The 23,606-nt window shown below is 40.6% G+C and overlaps 1 protein-coding gene and 1 pseudogene across 5 annotated transcripts in view; one reads left to right on the forward strand and one right to left on the reverse strand.

The window, feature by feature from the left end:
• Positions 1-4,849, reverse strand: part of LOC107543079 (small ribosomal subunit protein eS1 pseudogene) — a 93,261-nt pseudogene extending 88,412 nt beyond the window's left edge.
• The window catches only part of LINGO2 (leucine rich repeat and Ig domain containing 2), a 1,050,275-nt gene that overhangs the window by 701,762 nt on the left and 324,907 nt on the right, over positions 1-23,606 (forward strand). For all 5 annotated transcript variants that reach the window (XM_016220501.2, XM_016220500.2, XM_016220503.2 and 2 more), the window contains one exon: positions 15,952-15,984. The gene's annotated coding sequence lies outside the window, so the exon portion shown is untranslated. The remainder of the gene's footprint in view (positions 1-15,951; positions 15,985-23,606) is intronic.

The following is a 23,606-nucleotide window of genomic DNA, read 5'->3' on the forward strand; positions in this document are numbered from 1 at the left end:
AGTTATTCTAAGTAACCTCTACCTTATAATAAGACTACCTGGAATAGTCTGCTTTTTACAGTTAGAGGCCCTATATTGAAGAATATTGGACAAACATTTTCATATGCCATTGTGTGTCCATGAGTTTTTGTTTGTTTGTCTTATTTGTTCATTTGTTGTTTTCAGTTTTCTGTCCCACACATGAGTGAAATCTCTTCCTGTCTGACTTATTTCGCTTAGCATGATATTCTCAAGATCAGAAATGTTGTCAGAAATGGCAGTATTTCATATTTTCTTGTGACCCAGTAGAATTCCATTGTGTGTGTACCTACACACACACACACACACACACATATATATATGTGTGTGTGTGTGTGTATATATCATTATTAATCAATGCCATCCCAATAAATGTAATTAAAATTTAAAAAGTCTCATATACCACACAAAGCACTGCTTTGTTGAAGTGATCAGCTATGATTATTCCCTAAGTGTTCAATTTTTTTAAAAAAAATATTTTTATTGATTTCAGAGAGAGGAAGGGAGAGGGAGAGAGACAGAAACATCAATGATGAGAGAGAGTCATTGATTGGCCGCCTCCTGCACGCCCTCAACTGGAGATCGAGCCCACAACCCGGGCATGTGCCCTGACCGGGAACCGAACCGCGATCTCCTGGATCCTAGGTCCATGCTCAACCACTCAGCCATGCCTGGCCCGGCTAAGTGTCCAATTTTTATAGGTTGAAGGCTGATTCCATCAGCTTTAGAATTATTCATTGGGTTATATACAGGGTGTCCCCCAAAAATGTATACACACTTTAACTGATAGCTCAATTTTGAAAATGAAATGTACTTTAATAAACACTGCCTTTATAATTATTCAAAGCGGGGACACCCTATACTTCTCTTATCTTCCTTCATAATTATTTAAAATATATTTGTTGATTGCTGTGAGTGGGAAGAGAATATGTGCTGTTTTAGGTCGGTATGAAACAGAGGAAAACGGAGTAAACACACACAGACCCACATGAGTGGAGTCGCCCTTTCTCTGGTGGTGTCTTTGGGTAGCAAATGAAGGTGCAACTGGAAACCTGGCCTCTGTCATGCGCAGATCGGAGCCAGAGGACACAGCCAGCTTCAGCAGGATAAACTTGGGCAGTCCTTGACCTCTGTGAGAGCACTTTGTATCTTTTGCCTTTAAAGGAGCTGCAACTCTATCTGATAAAATCTTTGCTCCCACAGATCCTCACAGGCAGAAGGATATCAGTCAGCCATGTGCTATCTGTACAGTTCCCAATATTGAAGTCTAACTTAGTTGAAAGAACAGACAGTCCGTGCTTGTTGATATTCCTCTCAAAGTCAATGATCGTGTTTGAGTTCCCAGAAGGCCTAGAACTGTAGTATTTTATTAATGGTGAGTTGTAGGAAGATATATATCGAACTGCGTTATTTCATTAAAAATAGAGTTCCCACTGTTCTCAAGGATATTCAGGTTTCCCTAGTAAATCCCAGGTGCCATCCTTCTTCTCTGAATCTGTGGCTAAGGCCTCTTGCAGTTACCCAAAAAGGTATGCTGAGAAAGCCCACGCATACATATTTGTCTGTGATCATCTCCTATTTCTTCAGGAAAGAAGCACAATTCATAGAGGATTCAGTACATTGGAGACTTGCAGGGCAAGGTTATATTTTAAATATTTTATCTTTTGTTTACTTCATTTCCTTCTGCTTCATAATTTTCCCTGAGCTGTACAAACCTGCTTCCTGGCCACAGAGCCTCATTTTATTTGTCTACAAAGAGGAAAACAGCGTTATAAAGCGTAATACCATTCATGCCTTCTGTGTTTCTCAGAGCAGAGGCAAGAATTTGAATACAGAGACCTCTCCCCCCAACCCTGATTGTGGTTCTCCTTATATCAAACTAACCTCTGCATGAATTCACTTCTGTATAACTTTTCAACAGCTCTGAGAAAATAATCCAGTCTCAGTAAGTCAAGTGGATTTTCAGTCACTTCAGGTGAGGTTATTTATGATCTAGCAGGAACTTGGAGCTGGGAGTAGCAATTCAGGTAAAGCAAATGGTCTAGGCATAGAGATTCTGAGCAGAGTCTTTAAGAGAATGGAAGGAAAGAAGGTAATACTTCCTTAAAATTGGCCTTAAAAACATGTCTATGCGGCTGTAAAAAAGAAGGATCTCCTACCCTTTAGGACAGCATGGATGGACCTGGAGAGTACTGTGCTAAGTGAAATGAGTCAGACAGAGAAAGACAGATATCACATGGTCTCACTTGTATGTGGAATCTAATGAACAAAATAAACTGACAAACAAAATAGGCCCAGAGGCACGGATGCTTGGGACAGACTGACAGATCTTAGAGGGGGCGGTGGGGGGAACAGGAAGAGATTAACCAAAGAACATATATGCATATATGCATAACCCATGGACACAGACATTAAAGTGGTGATGGTCTGGGAGGGTAGGGGTTGGGTGGAGGGGGGGCAAAGGCGGAGGAATGGGGGACACCTGTAATACTGTAAACAATAAATAAATAAATATATATAATTTTTTAAAAAAACATGTTCTTGCATGTGTTAGGTGCCTGCCACTAGAGGGCAACCTCCAGGAATGTGTAGCCATGCCTCTCTCGTACACTCCCTTACTCCAGTGCCTGAGTGCATCATATAGAAGGGATTTAGTGAATATTAACTGAATAAAAGAAAAATGAATGGGAGGTAATCAGTCACATCAAAGAAACAAGAATCGAATCCGTATAATGTCAGATTCAGTTGCAACATGAGATGCAAGAAAACAGTGGCGTTTTTAATGTATTAAAAGCACTGAAGACCTAGAATTTGATATCCAGCTCACTGTTGTTTAAATGTGAGGACATGTATTTTTATCTTACAAAGCCTCCGACACTTTGCCAAAGTCCTACACTGGGAACCGTTTAGATAAAGCACTTCAATAAGAAAATAGATAAATCTTAGGAGATGTTACAAGAAATATATAGTGCTTTAAAAGTTATTTTATTCTTTGTTTAAAACTATTGTTAAAAAAAAACTAAAAAAAAAAAAAAACTATTAAGAATTGCTAAGAAGCACTGTTTACAATAGCTAAGATCTGGAAACAGCCCCAGTGCCCATCAATAGATGAGTGGACAAAAAGCTGTGGGACATTTACACCATGGAATACTACGCATCTGTAAAGAAGGACCTCTCACCCTTTGGGACAGTAGGGAAGGACCTGGAGAATATTACGCTAAGTGAAATGAGCCAGGCAGAGAAAGACAAACATCACATGATCTCACTTATACATGGAATCTAAAGAACTTAATAAACTGATGAACAGAATAGATTCAATGGCATGGACGCATAGATGAAACTGATGAATGTCAGAGGAATGAAGGAGGGCGGGTGGGTGGAGAGGGAGAGAGTAACCAAAGAATTTATATGCATATATGCACAACCCAAGGACACCAACAATGGTGAGGAGAGGGACTGGGGAGGGGGTGGGATGGGGTGGAATGGGTCATTGGGGAGAAAAAGGGACATCTGTAATATTTTAAACAAAAATAAAAATTAAAAATTAAAATAAAAAAATTGCTAAGAGCTAATGAAAAGAGAAACCATAATGAAAAGAGAAACTAATACAAAATTTAGTGTCTAGCATTATAATACCATCATAATTCCAAATTAAAATCTGGAATGATTATAGCAGGAGATGTGTTTGAGGAGTGGAATTCAGTGGATGTGCTTTGTGCTAAAGTGTTTGTTTAAAAAAAAGGAGAGGGGGACATAAAGGGAGATTATTTTTAAAAGTTTAAAAATAAAATAGAAATAAATTTAAAATGTAGAAGTAGACCTGAATATATCAATAACTATAATAAAATGCTAACTGGAAAAACAGAGCCTGAGTAATTACAACCTGATTACTTTTTCGAAGTTAAAAATGTACATACACATACAAATATATACCTTTTGTATGGATGCTTATCGATGCAATAAGACTGTATAATGTGGAAAGGGAAGGAAATACTAAATGTGGAATTCAGAAAGTTGGTTGCCTGAAGAAATAGATTCATATGGTTGGGGTCCAGGAGAAGCATATTATCAATTTCCTAGTTTTTGTTTTGACAGTAGGTTTGCTTATTACATTTTTAAAAATCACTAATTATTGAAATACAGCTTTCATATTATCTAACTACAGTTTATTACAGAAACTAGTAATATAGTGCTTATTATCACTAATTTAGCATTTGTAAATTTTCACATGTGTTATATTGTGTAATATTTTATTGTATCGAATATGAAAATATATAAAAGGGCTTTCAAAGGTTTAATCCAGCCCTCAAGCTTTATAACCTTGTCTTATGCATCAGCCTAAGATCACAGGTTGTCTACTCCAAATTCTTTTACCACAAGAATTCCAGGCAAACCTAAACACTGCAACTGAAGTGGAAGAAAATGCTTATATAAAACACAGGTATTTTCCAATTCAGAGCTTCCTTATATTAAAGTCCCCGCTTAATTAATTTCACACAATATTATCTGGTTGACTTACTCTCTCTCTGTCTAAGCACCTCTGGGAATATCTGAAATACTGTACAGATGCTCTTACAGAGAATTACATTACTAAGTGTCATTAGCATAAATCAACATTCAACATTAATTTGGTGGAACTCACCTCTGAATTCCGGTCTATGTTAATGGCTTCGTGCACTAGGAGGTCTTCTCTATAGCCTGCGTCCTTCCCAAATGTGGATCCCCTGAGGAGCTTCACTTCCCGCTCTCTGGAATCCTCAGGCCTCCCCATTAGTCTCCACTGCCTTGAACATGTTGGCCTTTTGGGGAGACCTTCTTCCAGGGACCCCATAGGCTTCCTTTCTTAACCCTTCCTATGCTATATGGCCATTGATGGGAGAGTAAGGAAGGAAGAAGAAAGTGTTTCAGATGGAGACAAGAGGCAGAGCAGAAATCTAGGATATTGTGCAGAAAAAAGACGGGCTATCTACAGAGTTTCAAGAGCAATGAAAGGGTGAGTGCTGCCTGCGGGGTGGGCAGAGGCCACCCCACGGAAGGCCTCAAAGGCAGCTAGTGAGAACAGTCTTCATTTTATAGGTTCTGAGGCACAGATGCAGGACTCACCAGGGCACTTGGGTCTGGATCGGGCTTGAGGAAGATGAGCCCTGTAGCAGAGTGGAAGACCCCACCGAACAGCTACCAGCTTTTACTGGAGGATTCCTGTTCTCTTTGTCCTTTCTGTTCTAATCATATCATATATGTCATAAAGCTCCACGAATCTTGTTTGAAGAAAGGTGAGAAACATCGTGATAGCATTTATTTGGTGATTTCAATGTATCAAGTGCTTTAATTGCAGTTTTCCAGGAATCCTCATAATAGCCCAGTGAGGAAAATACCCTTTATTTTCATTCTCACTTTATAGATCAGGAAATGAGGCACAGGGGTCAAGTAACTTGTCGAAGATCATGCAGAAGTTGAAGAGCTATGTCAAGGCTGTCTAAAAAGAGATCAAGTAACCACTGTGTGTTAGTGCTTTTCATTGAAACATACAGTGTGGCCTGTAGAACTTAATTGCCGTGTTCCTATATGAGAGTTTTAGGTGTTATTAAGGAGTTGCAGGCTGCATGTGAATGAGCCCCATGAGATTCAAGGCTTTGCTCTAAATGTTGCCAATGTGCAGTATAGACAATAGAAAATGTAATTACTTGGTATTCAGCGAACTCTCCCTGTGGATATTTTTTCCGTCCATAATATAAATGAAGACCAATTAATGGCCCATAGTGTGTTGTAGGTGGTTAGCTAAACTCATTTAATACATGATTTATTGATGTGATTGTTTCACAAAGACATACCTACTGAGTTTTTTCAAATGAGTCTTTCCATGGTAGCCATTCAGTGCGAGCACATCTGTATCTGGATGCTAGACTTTGGAGATGTTGCAACTATGCTTTCATATTTAGAATGCCACAGGGGGTAAATGCAACTAGCTGAGATCTCTTGATAATCACAAACAGTATAAAAGAAAGAATGGGACTGGTATTAATTTTATGTCTAATAAATGTCTAATAAATAAATAAATTTATATCTAATACTATACTGTCTATATAGTATCTTACTGATTCTCAAAACTTGGGGTAAGTATAATTATCCCCATTTCATAGATAAGGAAACTGACTTCCCTGTGAATAGATACTAATGTTGGTGCATGTGAATCCAAAAGCTCTGCTCTTTCCACTGCAATGTATTTACTGTGTTAAACTCACTCTGCACATAAAAAGTGGGCAAGCATCTGTGGAAATATAAACAGAAGAAGGAAAAATTAAAGATAATAAAATTTGAGTGATGGCCTGAGCCTATTGACCCAAGAGGGCAGCATTCTAATGATTTGTCCAAAAATCTTCCCCAAATTTGCAGCTTTGAGCTTCTCCTGTGTACAACAGGATGGTTATGTTAGAAGTCCAACATGTATGGCCACCTGGGTTATTTCCTCATTTGTCAATGCATGACCAGCTTTCTCCAAGCTAAATTCCTCCATCAGGCACAGTCGAATAGATGATGGGCAGAGGGGGAAGATTCCCTTTTAAAATGACAGATATAATCTAAGAATAATGGGGGACTTTATAAATAGCTGACCTTTGAAAAGATTGTCACCTGTGTTGTTCTTGATGATGCCCATTCAGACATAACTGTCATTTGTATATTTGATTTACATGCATGTGTACTCCAGCACATATTGCAAAGGATATATTTGAATTTCCCACAAAAATAGTTGTAATTATTCCCTAGGCAGTGCCTGTATTCCCAGAGACCTGCTACCTGCATGCATAGCCACACCCAGCTCCAAACTGCATGGTGTCTTAACAGCCTCAGGCTCACCAACCAACAGGGCCTGGAATTATTCTTGCTGCCCTTGGCACCTAAATCCCTACAGACTCCCATATTTTCCCTCTTTCTACTATGTTAATCAAAACTCTTCCATGGAGCTTTTGGCTGTTTGTTTTGCTCTACAGTTGATGCCCTTCCAGACTCGAGGCAACCCACTTCTCAATTGTCACTCTTTAACTAGGGCCTTGGGAAAGTTGGTGGCTTCCCTTCTGAGAGTCCAAACGCCATTCTGTAGACCTACAGTCACCGCCAGGATCCTATTCTGAAGGACAAGTTGGGTATTGACTCAAATCAGAACAGGGCTTACCGTGTTCCTTTGGGCCACAAATAAAGGAAGCCCTTTGCCCTCCTGTATAAGGGCAGGACCCAGTCACACCCAGCCCCACTTTCTCTTCTTCCACAGAGTCTGAGCTCTGTGGGTCCAACATGTCACATTCATGCAGAATACGCCTTCATTCCTCCTCTCTCTTCCCATCCAATCCTTAGTGCCTCATGCTGTTCCTACTGTAAGCCATTTACAACTGTTTCATCTCTCATCTCTAATCCGTCTTCCATGTAGCTGTCAAACTGACCCTCCCGGAATTTCACCTTATTTATACTTCCCCTTTAAAAGACCACTTCATAGATATCTGTTGTCTGATGCAAGCTGAGAGACATTAGGCCTGACATGGAAGACCTTCACAGAATGACTCCCCTGGCCTCCCAGGCACACCCCCTTATCCTTCCTCACCCCCACCCTACACGCGTGTCTGGCCTGACCGCACGCTGCTCTCCAGTCACTCATCTTGACTCTTCAAAACCGAAGGAGCCCCTCTTACTCCATCTGTTTCCATTGACCAGTTTTTCAAGCCCTTTTCCTTCATGACCCTCCCCCTTCTAAAGAATCTTGCAGTTAAAAGAAAACTTTGAAGTCCTTGAGTCCAAGAATTTGTTTCAGGGACAAAATATGCTCTGTTAATAGTTAGCTAGTTCATTTCTAATGTGAAACTGGTACCTAGCTAAGGTACAGATGTGTCTCACCTCTATATTGCCAGTGTCTGATACCCTTTAGAAACGTTGTCCGTGCTTGGACATGTTTGCTAAATGAATGAGTGAATGAATGAATGAATGAATGATTGAATGAACGAATGCCTGTTTTTCTCTTAGGGCTGGTGTCAGCATTTTTTTTTTTCCTGTAAATGGTCGTATAGTAAATATATTTGTGGGCTTTATGTTTCTGTTACAACAACTCAACTTTGCTATTGTATCAGGAAAGCAGACAAAAAAATAAAGAAACCATAAGGAGTGCAGCTGAATTAGGCAGCCTGTAATTTGTCAGCCCCCTTCTTAGAGCAAAACAGGCCATTTTGAGACAGTTCTGAGCATCCTTCCTCACGTTGCTTCAGATCTCTCTAAAATGTCATGGTATTTCTTCGGCTATTCTAAAACATCTTCCGTGTTTCCTCTCATTAGATCCAATTCCTTCAGCCATTTCTTGTATTATTTTGTGTCTCTTCACTAACTTAGCCTTTTTTCCAAATTGTGTCCCATTTGTTTGTGGATCTCATAAAACCTGGCATCGAAAACAAAAAGCAGTGCTCCATATTGATAATGCAACTGAGAAGTAGAGCAAGTTCCTTCCCTGCCTGCCTGTGTGCGCGACAGGTGCAATCGTAAGGCCTAAGGAAGCATTCGTGTGGGGGAGACACCGCGTCTCCTGCTGATTCAGAAGCCGTATTTCAGTTCTGTACTCTTGTCTAAACTGTTCTATATTAAGTTATGTTGAGGGGGAAAAGAGATGGGGACCAAGTGTCCAAATCTCATATTTTTTAGTATATTGTGGTCTGATTTTATTTTAAAAGATGAAATGATACCAAAGACAAGTTTAAAAATCTAGTTTAAAAATAATAGAACATCTATCATGATCCTCACCCAATGCATCATGTTACCTTTAGTTCATCACTAAGTAATTTGTTTTTATTTCTCCTGCTCATGCCTACACTCATTCACTCATTCTAACATATTTATTGACCGCTTACCAAGTGCCAGTTACAGTGCCAGGCACTGGGGACCCAGGATTGAGAAAAAGGGACACGCCTCTCTTGCGTGGAGCTTACAGTCTACCTTGACACCAGGACAAACAATGAATGAACCATGTGTTTCCTAACCAGTCAACACAAATTTTACATTTCTTACACCTCAGATAATCTCTAGGATCTTCCTCACTGATCCAAAGGTAATATCATTGTGGTCCAGTATCACCCAGTATCACCTGTGTTCCTTGGCATTTGGTTCTGGATCATATTTTTTATTCCATTTCTTCTCTTTTGTCTTTCCATTTAAGTCTTATCTTCCCAAATATTCCTTTTGGTTCCCCTTTGGGGACATTGGCTTGGATTCGCCCTAACAGCTGTCCTTGATTTGGACTACCTCAACTTGTACACCCTTCCTGTCCTACTTGCCTCTTGAGACTTAGCTGGTAACTCAGTTCAATGGAAAGTGTTGCCCAGAAACAGAAAACCAGTTGGAGCCGGAGGGTAGACTAAGCCTGGCCTCCTGATTTCTCACCCAGTGCTGTCTTAACCACACCACTCTGCTCCCCAAGGTGGAAGAAAACCATAATTTTAAATTAGTTGACACAGGCTACACTAGCAGCCCTGTCAATAGGATATATTGCAAGTACCACCTCAGTAGTTTTTATAAACTGCCTTTTCATCCCCATGCCGACACTGGTTCATTCAGAATTTACCCTACAAAGTATGACATTGCCGAACCCCTCCCTCTGTTATTTAATTTTAAATATTCCTTAAAAATACATCAAAACAAAATTCTTATGACATCAGTCTGGCAAGATCTGTCCTGAAGAGAACTTTGTGTCACAAAGTTAATCTCACGCCTGTATATATAAATCTTTGTTTGTTGGTCTGCTTTTTGGCATGCACCATTGCAATGTTAAATGTAGTACCATGTCACTAACTGTACTGACCGTCACTTGGCTACACCAGTTCTTGGTGACAGGGGCAAAAATGAACTCTCTTTCCCAAATCCAAGAATATTACTCACTAGAAACTGGAGAGCCATTTGCTGATGCCAGATGCGCTGGTGCTATAAGTCAAGGTGAGCTCCTTGCCTTTGTAGGTTTCACAACCCTAATTATAATAATGAATGAACTGATGAAAATCTGTGTTGCATTTTTTTCTGAAGTTCACATTTTTACACGTTAATGACTCTGCTTAAGAAAAATAAACGACCCCAGAATAAATTTAGAAAGCCTGACTGTATGACTCTACCCATAGGCGAACGATGGCCTCACGAAGGTGTTTCTGGTGGTCTGGAAGAGTCTTTACCTTAAAGCTCACTGGGTAGATCAGACCGTGCAAGGCCTCCTACGTCTTGGTGGGAAATCCCGTCCATTAGCTTCATGCTTCACTTGAAGTGTTCCTTGTGCTTCTTGCTTTGCTTTGTTGACCCACCTCTCTACGTGGGGCATAAAACACAGCTTCCACAGGCAGGTCCTGTCCTCATTTCCACAAGTTAGAACTTTTTACATCTCTCTGATGTTTAAGAATTTCTCCAATAACCTCTCCCCCAAAATGGTTTAAATAACCTTTTGTGGACAAGTAAGAGATAAAACTAAAGCTAGGAAGCTCTTTCTTGACATATAATAACTATTTCCTGCCTTGCTGTGGCCAGGTCAGATGTGTTTCTTGGAATTTTCTTATCTCAGTTTTCTGCGAGAGGAATTTTATCTCAGACCTGTGTTTATTGATCACATGAAGCCCTTAATTCAGCCTAGTGTTGGGCTGAATCACTAAACCAATGACACCACATACATTTAGATAGAAAAGCATAATAATTTGATCCAGAGTTAAGAGCTGGCAAATGAAATAAAGAAATTGGGGATGTAGAATTTCTTCAGGAATAGAATGAAGAGATACAAAGATTTCCAGACAAGAGGCAATAGAAAGGTGGTGACCACTGAGTTGCACTGTTCACCGGCTGTAAAATCCTAACTGCATTCTCTCAAAATTACATAGAATTAGGCACCTTCTACGTTCTGATTTTAAAGACTGCCTGAAGTAATATTTTCCTGGACTGTAAATAGCTCTGACTGCATTTCATGCCCGATAAAATTCTTACATTTATGGTAGAAAATGTAAGTCCTTGTTCCGTAACTAATCTTGTAAGTTTTCTGAAACACAGAGGTCTTGAATTTTTTTTCCATAGAAAATGGCATGATTAAAAGTATCATTTTGTTCTTTGAAAATAGGCTAGCATAATTAGAGATCTGGGCCAGACTAACCTTGAAATAAGTCTTGAGATATATTTTATAGGTTATATGTTTTAATGCAATATTATAAATAGTATGTATGTGTATATATAAGTGCTGATTTATCTCAGCCTGGATTCAATACATATAAATACGTTTAATGTTCCAGTGACAGTATAATTGTAGATATTATATAACATTGAAGACTGTTTTCTGACTTACAGGCTTAAACATATCATTATTGACTAGTTATGCCTAAACAAAAATATGTTTACAATTAGAATAAACTGTTCTTTATGGGAGACAGCAAGATATAATGGATAGGATATGGACTCAGAGTCAGTCATATCTGTGTTCAATTCTCAGTTTCATGATTTCTGAACTTTGTAACCTTGTTTTAGGTCAGTTTTTGTGCAAAACACACTCTGAGATAGTGGTTTTTATGCAGGAAGTTTGTTGAGGAGTGTTCTTGGGATCAATATTGTTGTAGATGTCCCAAATACAGAAAAGAGGACCTGGCCTTTGCACCCCTATATTGATCAGTCATTAGATGTGAGCTGCCTGTGGGAGGGTGAATGCTTGTGGGGAAAGCAGTCTCTTTGGTGGAAGGAAGACAATTCTCAGAGGCGTCAGCTGTGAGCAATTAGAAGCCAACACTTCGGGCAGCTGGGAACAGCTTCTTCAGGATTCTAGTAAGTCACCTTTTTTGATAAAACCTCTGAGAGGAAGATTAATGGGAACACAGGCCCTGCCAGTGCAGCTAGTCTCAATACTGCAACTGATACCTCTTGTTTCTCTGTCTTCTCTCTTCTCCTACCTGTTGTAGAATTCGCTCATCCTCAGCCTGCACCATTGCTGGTCTATGTGGCTTGCCTTGTGAGTGGCACAGATTATTACTGATAGACCTTAAATCCTCCTCACCATTCCCTTCTTAGGCAGGGCTTCTGCACTTGTCCACTTGCTATCGAAAATAGAGAGGAAACTGCTAAGAAATGCCCATGAATCAACTGGGTGCCTTCATTGCGAGCCCTACCTGCTCCCAGTGCTCATACAGTTACCCACTCTCCCGGCACACGGAGTCCAGAAATACTGGATATAAGACAAATCTTAAAGTTTAATGAGCTTCCTACTGTGTCCCTTCACAGAAATATTTTCCTTCTGAAAACCAGGATCTCTAGATCCGCAAAGCCTAAATTTGTGGGACCAGGTAGCACAAATTCCTCACTTCGGTCACTGGGAATGACCACTCCTACTTCCTCCCCTTGGTTCCTAGACCAATGTACTCTATCAGTTGGGGATGCAGTACTGAAATATGACTTAGAGTGTTTACCATGTACTTTATCTGGCACCCCACCCTTGCAGTATGTCATATCCAAGCTGCTGCTTCAGCTAGACCTTCAAAAGGCTGTTCCATCAATCTGTCAGGCCAGCAGCTTTTGAGTCATGTAGTATGTATTGGGATGAGTGGATTCCATGATTATGTACCCACAGCTGAACTCCAAAGTATTTCCATTGGTTTGAGCTGATATTATGCTTATTGTGTCCACATGAATCAAACACTCTGTAGGTTCTCAGGTCATGATGCTGAACAAGGTCATGCAGGCAAATAAGCAAATCTTTATTTGGAATCTGTTCCAGTTCTAGTCAAAATGAATCACTGATTCTTCTAAGGTGGAAGAGGTCCAGTGTCACAATCAACTGTCCATCAAGTGGCTGGTTGATCTCCCCAAGGAATAGCACTGAAACTGAGGCTTAGCATTGGTCCCTGTTGCTATCAGGTTGGACAGCTTATCAACCTTTTCACATGTGGGTGAACAGAAATATATATTGGGTGGCCTATATGAAATAGATGGGTTCTACTGAAAGAATGAAGGGGGGAGGGGTTTTTAAAGCTTAAAAAAAAATGTAAGGTACCTGGCCACTGTTGCTCAGTGGTTGAACATTGATCCATGTACCAAGAGGTCACCCATTTGATTCCTAGTCGGGGCAGATGCCCGGGTTGCGGGCTCGATCCCCAACAAGGGGCATGCAGGAGATAGCCAATGGATGTTGATGTTTCTCTCTCATCAATGTTTCTATCCCTCTCCCTTCCTCTCTCTCTAAAATCAATAAAAAATATATATTTTTCAAAAAATGTAGGGTAGAAATGAAACTTCTTGGTCAGGGTATTAGAAATTTAGTAAAGCTGAGAGAATGACCGGGAACAAATCCTATAAGCTATTCTCAAGCTGCAGATGATGGTAAGCCAGTGGTTATTAAATAACCTACTGAAAACTCAGTAATTTATATATTTTTGTTCTTGCATTTTTAAATTTCTTTCTTGTTTGCTCTTAGTTTCTGAGGTTTTGTGTTTTTTTTTAATCTTAGTTCCTTTTTGACCAAACTGGTCAATTTGCCAAATTAAAAGAACAAAGGCCGACTTGGAAAACTTGGGTAAATAAATTACTCCACTGAGCCTCATTTTTCCCATGTATAAAGTTGAAGTGAAAATACCTACTTTACAGAGTTATAAGATTTAAAGAAAAAGACTGTAAAGTACTCGTACATGGTAGATGCTCAATCCTGGCTTCTTAATATTGAAAAAAATCCTGAACACCCACTGCTGAGCTAAAGAGGAAAGGACAGGGCTTCCGTCCTTGCTTGGGTTGTAGAAATCTAGCAAAGTGGAAGTAGGCAGGCAGGCAAGATGCCTTCCCATCCTGCCTCGTGGCTCACCTAATAGTATTTTCCAGTGATTGGCTTGGATTGGATTTGGGTTTGTTTGTTTTCTTTTTGAAATAGTATAATTTTGGGGGTTATTTTGGGTGTCCTTGATTCTTTCACTCATTTAAAAATGTGTTTCCTGCCTACCCCTGCACCCCCCAAAAAAGAAAAAAAAAAGATAAAGATAAAGAAAGCATGCTTGCTATAAACATTTTGCTCATTGAGTATTTATCATGGGGGACAAGTTTTCTTCTCAGCCTATTGAAAGAAAATAACTACTTTAAGTATTCATGGTTTTTTAAAAATAATTTTTATTGATTTTTTTAGAGAGAGAGGAAGGGGGAGAGAGGGAAAAAGAGAAACATGGGTGTGAGAGCGAAACATTGATAGGCTGCCTCTCCCTCCCTGAGATGGACCCCACCCCAGGCACGTGCCCTCACCAGGAATCAAACCGGCAACCTTTCGGTGTGCAGAACGATGCTCCAACCAACAGAGCCACACCAGCCAGGGTCACTGCTTTAACTATTTGGTTTCTAGTCTTCTAGATATTTTTCTATGCAAAATCAGATACTATATTTACATAAAATACATATATTTTAACAAAAGCAGGGTCATATTATGCATACTGTTTCACAGCATGCTGTTTTGTCTTAGTGGTGTCTCATGGGTGTTTTTCCAGGATACATAGTATGGGCGCATGACTTTTAATAACTTGAGGGTTCTGTTGTATTCTATTGTACCAGAAAGTATTTGGTGCATTTGGGCCACTTCTGTAGGTTTTCACTATTTAAAACAATGCTACAATGATTGCGCTTACATTCTAGCATAAATTCTAGAAGTGGAACCCTTGGGTCAGAGGGCATGAAAAATTTTAATCTCAATGAGTAATGCCAAATTGCATCAAATCTTACTCTGAGCAAAGGTTTTATTCCATTCTCGGAGGTAATGGTAGAAATTTCATTATCAGGAACCAGGGTCGCATCTATCTGCCAGGGAGCAGACCACTCTGCATAGGAACTGAAAAGGCTCTGGTTTCACAAAAGAGAAATTGTGGTTGAATCAGCTCCCTGAATGTGCGCTGGAGCCAGTGAATTTAAAAAGAGGCCTTTGAAAATGAGCTAATAGATAGGCTTTCAGGTCTGACAGACCCGGGTTTAAACCATGACTCTATTATTTACTAGTTGTGTGATATTAGGTAAATGACTCAGTTTTTCTGAGCCTTATAAAATTGAGATAATAATATTACCTACCTTATGGGGGGTGGTATACAGGTTGAGAGATATATGTAATTCACACGTCATATACATGTCATCCTGATTGTGTCGTGCCTGCCATAGAGCTAATAATAGCCACTATTATTATGCTTTTCCAGAATACATATCTGAGATCCCAACAGGATGTTTTATTTCAGTGTTTTTCTCTGACCTCCTCAATCCTCAAAGAGAACTATGGCTAGAAAACACTGGTTGGGTAAATACTGCATTATCATAATTACAATTTCCCTGAGAAAAATGGCTTGCAGTTTGAATATTCAGCATCATAATTACAATTTCCATAAGGAATGTAGAACAGTTATTATAAACAAGACAATAATCACTTGGTCCATAAGGGAGAACAGATTATTGGGGGAGCAAGGAGGGAGCAGAAGTGAAAGCTTGTGTTCTAATCAGCATTCAGGATTAGAAAGACAGAACTTGAGAATAAATTATAACAGCCTCTTCAAAGACTCTTGCCTGCATTTACTGAAAAATCTTATCATGATGGAAATTTCCATGGGTTGATTAAGTGTTGCCTATATAATTTTTCTTTAGATATAATTTACTTTTATCATTTTTATTAAACATCCCCTCTGTACCTCTACGCATTGTCATTTATAATGGCTGTGAGCCCAAGAAATTTTCAAAAGCAAACTATCACAAAATACAAAAAGCACAAAATATAATACTTAAAAACAGTTTAGTGGGTGAAGTTTCATCAGGGTATTTCTCCACCGTTAAGTGTCTCCATTGTCAAGGGCAAATGGGTAAAGGTTTTAAAAAATGCTCTTTTAACTTGTTGCCTTAATTGGCTTTCACTTAAATTTTCTTTTTCTTTCTGTCTTTTTATATTTTTTTTAGGTGAGATGAGCAAAACAGAACGCAGCTTTCAAGGTTGGTACTTTTCACGATGTTTTAAAGCCTCTCATTAATCTGAAACAGAGTCTGAAAGGAGCAGAGCAAAATATGTCCTCAGCTTTCCACAGACAGTGATTAGGGGACATTATGTTTTTATTTTCCTCACTCATGGATGGAAAAGTACAATATAGATTATAACAGAATGCAATATAGCAATCAAATGTAACACCTCATCTACTCCTTGGCAAAACTGTGAAGTTGGAAATATTCAATATTTTTTCACTCTGTCCATCACCCACCCATCAATCTATCCATCTACCATTCATATTTTTTTCAGTTCATAGGTATGGCGCACGTACTGTGTGTAAGGCCCTGTCATCCGATTTTCCTCTCTTCATACTTTTTTGGCTGACCTTCACCATGTTCCCTGCCCACTCCTGTTTCTACCCCTTCTTGCTGACTCTGGCAGTGAACAGTCCCCGATTATCACAGGTCTTCAATTTAACTCGCCATATCTGATAAAGGAGATGTGTTTCCACAACATCGCTCCGCTGATACGTGTTCAAATATGTCTACCCCTAAATAATTGAGGCAAAGAGAAAATCATCAGTGTGGTGATAAGGAAAGGACTCTTCTGTATGTAATAATGAACTGTATGAAGTCCTTCACTATTGTGTGATGCATATTACTATATAGAGGTTCCTTTCACACAGTGTTGTTATATTTTAATATCATTATAATGCTTACTTTAAAACAGCTTTTTCAATGTTCTTACTATCTTTGATTTTCCCTAATGCATTTAAAAAAATGAAGTCTTGAAGTCCTCAACAGGAAATTCTGCTACCCGAGGTGTTTTAGAAACATAACTGTCATAATTGGGAAGGGACTCTGGTGTCTGCCTGCCAATCTAGTTTAATTTAACTAATCTGATCTAAGGTAGTCCAAATTATCTCTGTCATCAATCGATTTAATTATAACACTTACGGGGAAGCAGTGAGCAGTGGTTGAGTAGTTAGGCTCTAGAATCAAATTGACAGAATTTGAATGTTGTTTACCTGTCTAGTGTTTGTGTGCTGGGCCAGCTTATTAACATCTCTAATCCTTTATTTCCTCAGTTGTAGAAGGAGAGAAGTAAGAGGACTTGCCTCATAAGGTTGTTGGGGGAAAAGGAGATGATTTATTTATAAATCACTTTGGCTTATTATAAATGATAATTGCTATTATTATTACTTTGCTATAATTACTATTACTATGAAGCGTTATTGTTAGGGCCAGGTAACCCCTCCTCTGAAATAAACTTCTCTCATGGACTTACTCATTAATATTTCACCATCCGCGATGTAGTAATTGTATGGTAAGATTTTGTTCCATGTGAAAAGACAGATAACCTATATCTATCAAACTATCTATCGAATTGTGGCATTGTATCATAGCCAACTGCATTGCCTTTTTTTCTGAATATCATATTTTTATTAATATCACCAAGGTGAGGGGAATAAGCAGTTTGAGTGTTTGCCAAGAAGAGCAGAAAAGAATCAGCGGTGGCAAGGAGGGAGTCAGTGGGCAGAGAGGTTTAGTGCCAACGTTCAGGCCTTGTTCAGACAGGAGCTAGCAGTGTCTGTGCTTTGTGGGCACAGAGCCCCTCGTTCATGGTGATGTGAGGACTGTCAGGTGGAGGCGAGGCTGCAGACCGGTGGGAGAGAGGAAACCTCCAGGAAGGGTTGGCAGTCACTCTTCAAGGCAGGAGGAACGAAAGGGAAGCTGAAGGGCAGGGTGGGAGAGCAGTGTAAGGGGACAGTCCTGGCGTCCCTTCCTCTTGGAGAGGCCTGTACAGCGTTGTGTGTGTGTGTTGTCCACGTGTGTCAGAGTCTCTGAGGAAAGACAGTCTTCCCTCATTTGAGACTGACCAGTGACCTCAGACCAGGTCATTAACAGGCAAAAGCCATCCAGAAGCAGCCTCTCGGTGCTGGAGCTCACAGCGAGCCCAAAGGCAAGGGATCTGAGCGAAAACATCCCATTTTGTTTGACTTCCCTGAGGGAGACACTGACACTCCAAAGCCCACCAGGTTGGGGACCGAGGAAGGGAGTTTTTCCAGCTCACATACAGGCTCCTGGACCCATGTTGACATTAGTCCAGGCAAGTATGCAGACATGTCAGACTTAGACTTTGTATCGGGAAGGAACCCTCTCTGATGTATTAAAAAGAAAATGACACTTGTAAGTTGATGTCAGCAAAATTGCCAGGTGTATCATAACCTAAGTGAAAGAGGCTAGTACTAAAAATTCCGAACCTGACTTCCGAGACAGCAACACTCAGAACTGAATTTGTGTCTAGCACCCCTGGGGGAAGGGCCTACAGTGGTGAGGCTGCCATCCCTAAGGGCCTGAGCGTCGCCGGGCTGGAGTGGAATTATGGTCTCCACGCCAGTTCCACAGATCAACGGTGAGGCTTCATGATCTCCAATGCTATGAAAATACCGTGGTTACAGAAATGAAAAGAAAAAGAACTTTGTGATGGCTCCAGAACCACCTCCAAGAAATACTTAAATACCTGATTGAAGCAGCTCATTTCAGAACCTTCCTGCGACGCTCAGTTTGTCCAGGCAGTGGCCCATGGGCACTCTGCATGCACGAGTGTGTACGTACCTGTGCGTGTGTATGTTGTATACGTCTAGACAGGTGTTTCTATGGCTTGTGTTAGCCACTCTAGGTACACTCAGGCCCTTCCCATGACAGGATAGCGCAGTTGCAGATTTTTATGTCTGAAGAATACTTCACCTCTTTATTCATTTGAGACTTTTTTCCTTCAAATAATGAAATTAAAACCCACAGAGGTTAAGCAAACTATCCAAAACCATGGGGTTCACTAGACACTAAATGGGGGCCACAATCCCATTGCTTAACTCCTTCCTTGCCTTGGGCCATCTTAGAAGATAAGGTCTTTTATTAGGATGGAAACTTTCTAAAACACTGATTCTATACCATCCTGTTGCCTGAACTATCTCTTCTGTTCAGCCCTTCTTAGATGTTCTTACTTCTCAGGCTATATATATCATGAGTTCCACATGGGAAGAGCTCATAGCTACTATTTCTTTGTATTCTTACTATATTTATAAGGTTCCAAATAAATATTGTGCAGGATTTTTTTTTAATTCTAAACCTTATGAAGAACCCCGAGCCCCTGCCTCCCTTTCCGCTCAGCAAGTTGCATTGACATTATTTGTAGAAGACCCAGAAATCACCCAAGGTGACCAGAGAGCACAAAAATGTGGCTGGGTTTTGTTTTTGGTTGGTTGTTTTGTTTTCTGTTTATTTGCTGACACTGCTACAGGATTGGAGAAGTTATATATAAAAAATGAACTTACTGAAATAGGGTGTGCTTGCATATCTGTGTATTTTCGGATGTGAGTGAGGGCGAGGTGGTCAAAAAGAAATATTTAAACAATTTCATTCACTGGGATTACTTGGGCTTAATGACTTGCAAGCTGAACCATTAGAGAGGCTGGTGAGGACAGAGATGCCTATTGAAAGTATGAATGTATCATTGGACAGATAGCAAGGAGGGCCCAGAGGTTAAATATTGGAATGAAATGAACTCAGTCTTTTTAAATACAGAAGAAAGGTTACAAATAAGAAAATTAATTTTCTTTTTATTACGGATTCTAAATCTAATTTCCTCTAGCCCTTCCTGTGTATTTGAAAGTACAATGTAGCTCTTATTCCCATGTCAGAGCTGTTTAATATTTTCACACTAGAAGAACTGTGTTTAGGTTTGAGGACCACACATTTAGAAGGCAATCCACAACCTGTTCTGCCCTGCTTCTGCACAGAGCGTCATACAGAGAAGCACAGATTCGATGATTATCAGTTAAAGAGAAATTCCAGTACTCCGTTGACTCTTTCAGAGATCATTTTGGCACATTCTCCAGGTTTTTCAATGAGAAGAATTTAAAGATAAGGCAGGTTGTGGAAATGTTAGTAAATCTTGTCCCAGCCATATGTATTCTGTGTGTGTGTGTTTACATGTGCAGCAATGAGGTTGGTGAGGGACTCGGGGCAGAGCCAGCATGCACAGTGGACAGAGCAATGGATTCACTTCCAGTTGAGTCAGGTGATTATTATTAACCTATTATTGCTATATTATTATAACAATACCTGGCTTCTTGAATTATGAAGATATGTTACCTCATTAAAAATAAGTGCTAAATTTAAATGTATTGTTTAATATAAACTATTTTGCAATTTACTCTAGTTCAGATCTTGGCCTTGCCACTTACTTGAGAAAGTCATTTCTTCTTTTATTATTGGGTTTGTTTGTTTTTTCTGGTTTCTTTGTTTATTTGCTGGGTTTGATTTTGATTTTCCTCCTAAAGGAGCTATTTTAGGTAAATGATCCTAGCTTAATGTCTGACACAAAACAGTGAGTCCTCCAACATTCATTTCCATTTCCCTCTTTAAGGAGCTGAGAAATGTGTTAGCTGTTTTCAAATACCTGAAGCAGTCTCATGTGGAGGACAGATGTCATTAAGCCTATGGTTCCAAGTGATAATAGAAGCCAGAGGCTCAAGGACACATGCCCAGCTCAATATAAGAAGGAACGTCACTGTAAAACATATCTGTCCCAAGGCACAGGTGACTTGTGAGTTCCACCACCACAGTCTTCCTTTTTCTTTCTTAATCCTTACATGAGGATTTTTTTTTCCCCAATGCTTTTCAGAGAGAGTGGAAGGGAGAGAGAAAGTAGAAGGGAGAGAGAGAGTGGAACCGATTGGTTGCCTCCCACATTTGCCCCAACTGGGGATGGAGACTGAGCCTGCAACTGAAGTACATGCCCTTGGCTGGAATTGAACCCAGGACCCTTCGATCCGCAGGCCGACACTCTAACCACTGAGCCAAACCAGCCAGGGCCACCATAGTCTTTCAGACATAGGCTGAGGATCCCATAACATGGGTGGGATGCAGAGAAAATGCTAGCACTGGGCAGCCATTCGGGTGATGTTCCAGGTTCTTCTTTCCTACAGACTGGGTGATGCTATGTCCCGTTTCCACTCCAGATATGCCGAGACCACCAGGGAAGCAGGCTGTAGTTATTACTGTAGCAGCACAGAGGTTATAAGAGAAAGCAACAGGTTTTGACTGCTTTAAGCAATAAGAAAACTCTAAACAGTAGAATTATAGCAGTCTGATCCAAATTTGACCACAGATTTAACATTGTGAAAAAAATCTAAGATCCCATAAACAGCAAGGGTGACTTTCTAACATCTCCCTTGGCAACAGTGCAGCTGACCTGGAGAAGGGCCGACTCGGGGCTCACTTTTACTCTGGACCCCACGCTTCCCTAGCCTAGCACAAGCAGGCTCTGACTTGCATGCCTCCTCTGCTCAGAACGCCCTTCCCTTCCCCTCTCCCTCTGGGCTAGTCTCAGACCAGGCACGCTTCCCACAGGAAGAAAAGGGGAGAAACAAAAAAGGCCCACGACAGCTGGGAATGTCGCGCTCCTAGCTCTTGTCCTTGCTCTTTAACTCTGAAAGGGAAGATTAAACCCTTTCAGGTGGAGAAACTCTAAAACTCTTCGGTTTCTACTGCCTCCTGTTCCCCCTCCCATCCTCAGCTGAGCTTCCTCCCAGGTCCTCCATCTGCCCCCCCTAGCCTGCTACCCCTGGATTCAGCCCCCACCCAGGCCTGCAGGAGGCTATTTGTAGAGCAGTGTGTGGCTCACTGGTTTTGTTCCACAGGATGTTGTGGATTTTCCTCTGTAATGGCCCTTCTTGCGTGGCCATGCATCCAGTTTGAAGAGAGGGCCTGCCTCTGCAGCCCGGGTCCAGCTCTTTCAGCCGTATTTCTCTTGGCTGTCCAGTAACTAGGCTATCAACTCCAGTGACTAATTCCAATTACTTTTTCACGTTCTGATCCGAGTAACATATCCAGTCTCCAGCCCTGATCTCCCCCTACCGCTCTCCCTTTTTCGCACTACACCAAGCTTTTCACATCTCCTCTTCTAAGAATGCCCCCACCTTCCCTCCTCTGCACACACTGGCCACGCGAGCCCAAGGAGCTCTTCCTCTGTGAAATCTGCTCACCCTCCCCTACTTGGACTTAGACAGGAATCCCTGTCCCCAGGACATCTGGCTCATGCTTCTATCATAATACCGAACATGTTGTGTTATAATTTACGTCTTTGTGAGTTTGTCTTGCCTGCTTGTTTTCCCAAATAAAAGCACCCTCTTCTTCCCAGTACCCGCAGTACCTAGCAGAGTGTGTGATTCACAGCAAGAACCCAAGAAATGTTATTGGAATGAATAGGACAAGTAAGTGACTGAGAACCTATACTACAGACTGTGCCACTTAAACAACGGATCTAAAGGATCAGTCGTCAAACGGAGAAGGCTTCAGTAGCATCTCGAACATCTGGACAATTGTAATGTAAAATATTTACTTAGGAGGTGAAAAGATAGTCTCTTTTCCTGTGGAAATAGGAAAGGATTTTTGTGTTTCCAAGGAAAATTACATTGAAAATAAAAGAACGGTCTTCAGTACGAGAGACTAAGTTTCTATCTCCTGGGACATCCTCTTGTCTTTTTGTATTACAGGAGTGAGCAGGATTTAAATCAAGCAGCTAGTGGGATGATGTTGCCAGACAGCTAATAAAGATGAAGATTAGAGAGTTGCAGAAAATGGCAGGTGCCTTGGCTGATCCCACATCCTAGACATTAAACAGAACAAAGTGGTGCTGTTTCCTGAGGACCACCGGAGGCGCTTGATGTCAGCCTCAGCAGCAGGGGGCCGTCTTGACCGCGGTGTCCCAGTAAGAAAGCCATAGAGAGAAAGGAGAGAGGAAACAGCAGTAGCTGGTACTCAGAAGGACAGCCTCTGACCCAAAACCAAACCGATGAGAAAAGGAATGAAGTCTTATTTCTAGTCAGTCACTTACAACATGTCCTTTGTCTCAGAGACTAGAACCTCTAATCATGTACAGCATCTCAGAGTCCTCTTCAGTGGGAGTCTGTATTTCACAGCCCACTTTATATTCCAGTCTCTTGGGGAGCCACAGCTACTATTATCTCAACATAGAAGAGAAGTGGTGCCATTGCTCCCAGAGACTCGTGGGGCCACCAGGGACCACAGCCGTCTTTGTTTACCCGAAGAGCAAATACACAAAATGCTTCACATTTTTGTACCTAAGTGAACATAATTACAACAAATATTCCCTCTTTGGGGCTTTCTTAACCGAAAAGCAACTTCAAAAACATCTCCTACTTGGAGATAAAGGCGGTGCTGGAACACAGTGTGCCCGTGGGCTCGAAGAGAAGGAGGAGACAGGCTGAGTAATAGAGAAGGGGCTGGGTTTGGAAAGGAAAGAAACATTTCTTAGCACTGACTAAATGCTGATCATCGTGCTAATGGCTTTGCAAAGAATATGTTATTATACATCTTTGTCTAATGTGAATGATATTTTAATAAAATATCAGTGTGTATAGCATAAAACAGTATCATAGATCAATCTGAACCTATATATATGGCATTAATATCCATAGAAAAGTTTTCAGTTTATACCAAAAAAACTCAAATAGCACATCATATAATGTTGAACTTACTTCCAGTTCTTACTTAGGCTTCGGAGCCAAATCCAGGAATCCAAATTCTTTAGAGGAGAGAAA

Source organism: Miniopterus natalensis, chromosome 12 (genome assembly GCF_054644295.1).
Source record: "Miniopterus natalensis isolate mMinNat1 chromosome 12, mMinNat1.hap1, whole genome shotgun sequence".
Classification (NCBI taxonomy): Eukaryota; Metazoa; Chordata; class Mammalia; order Chiroptera; family Miniopteridae; genus Miniopterus; species Miniopterus natalensis.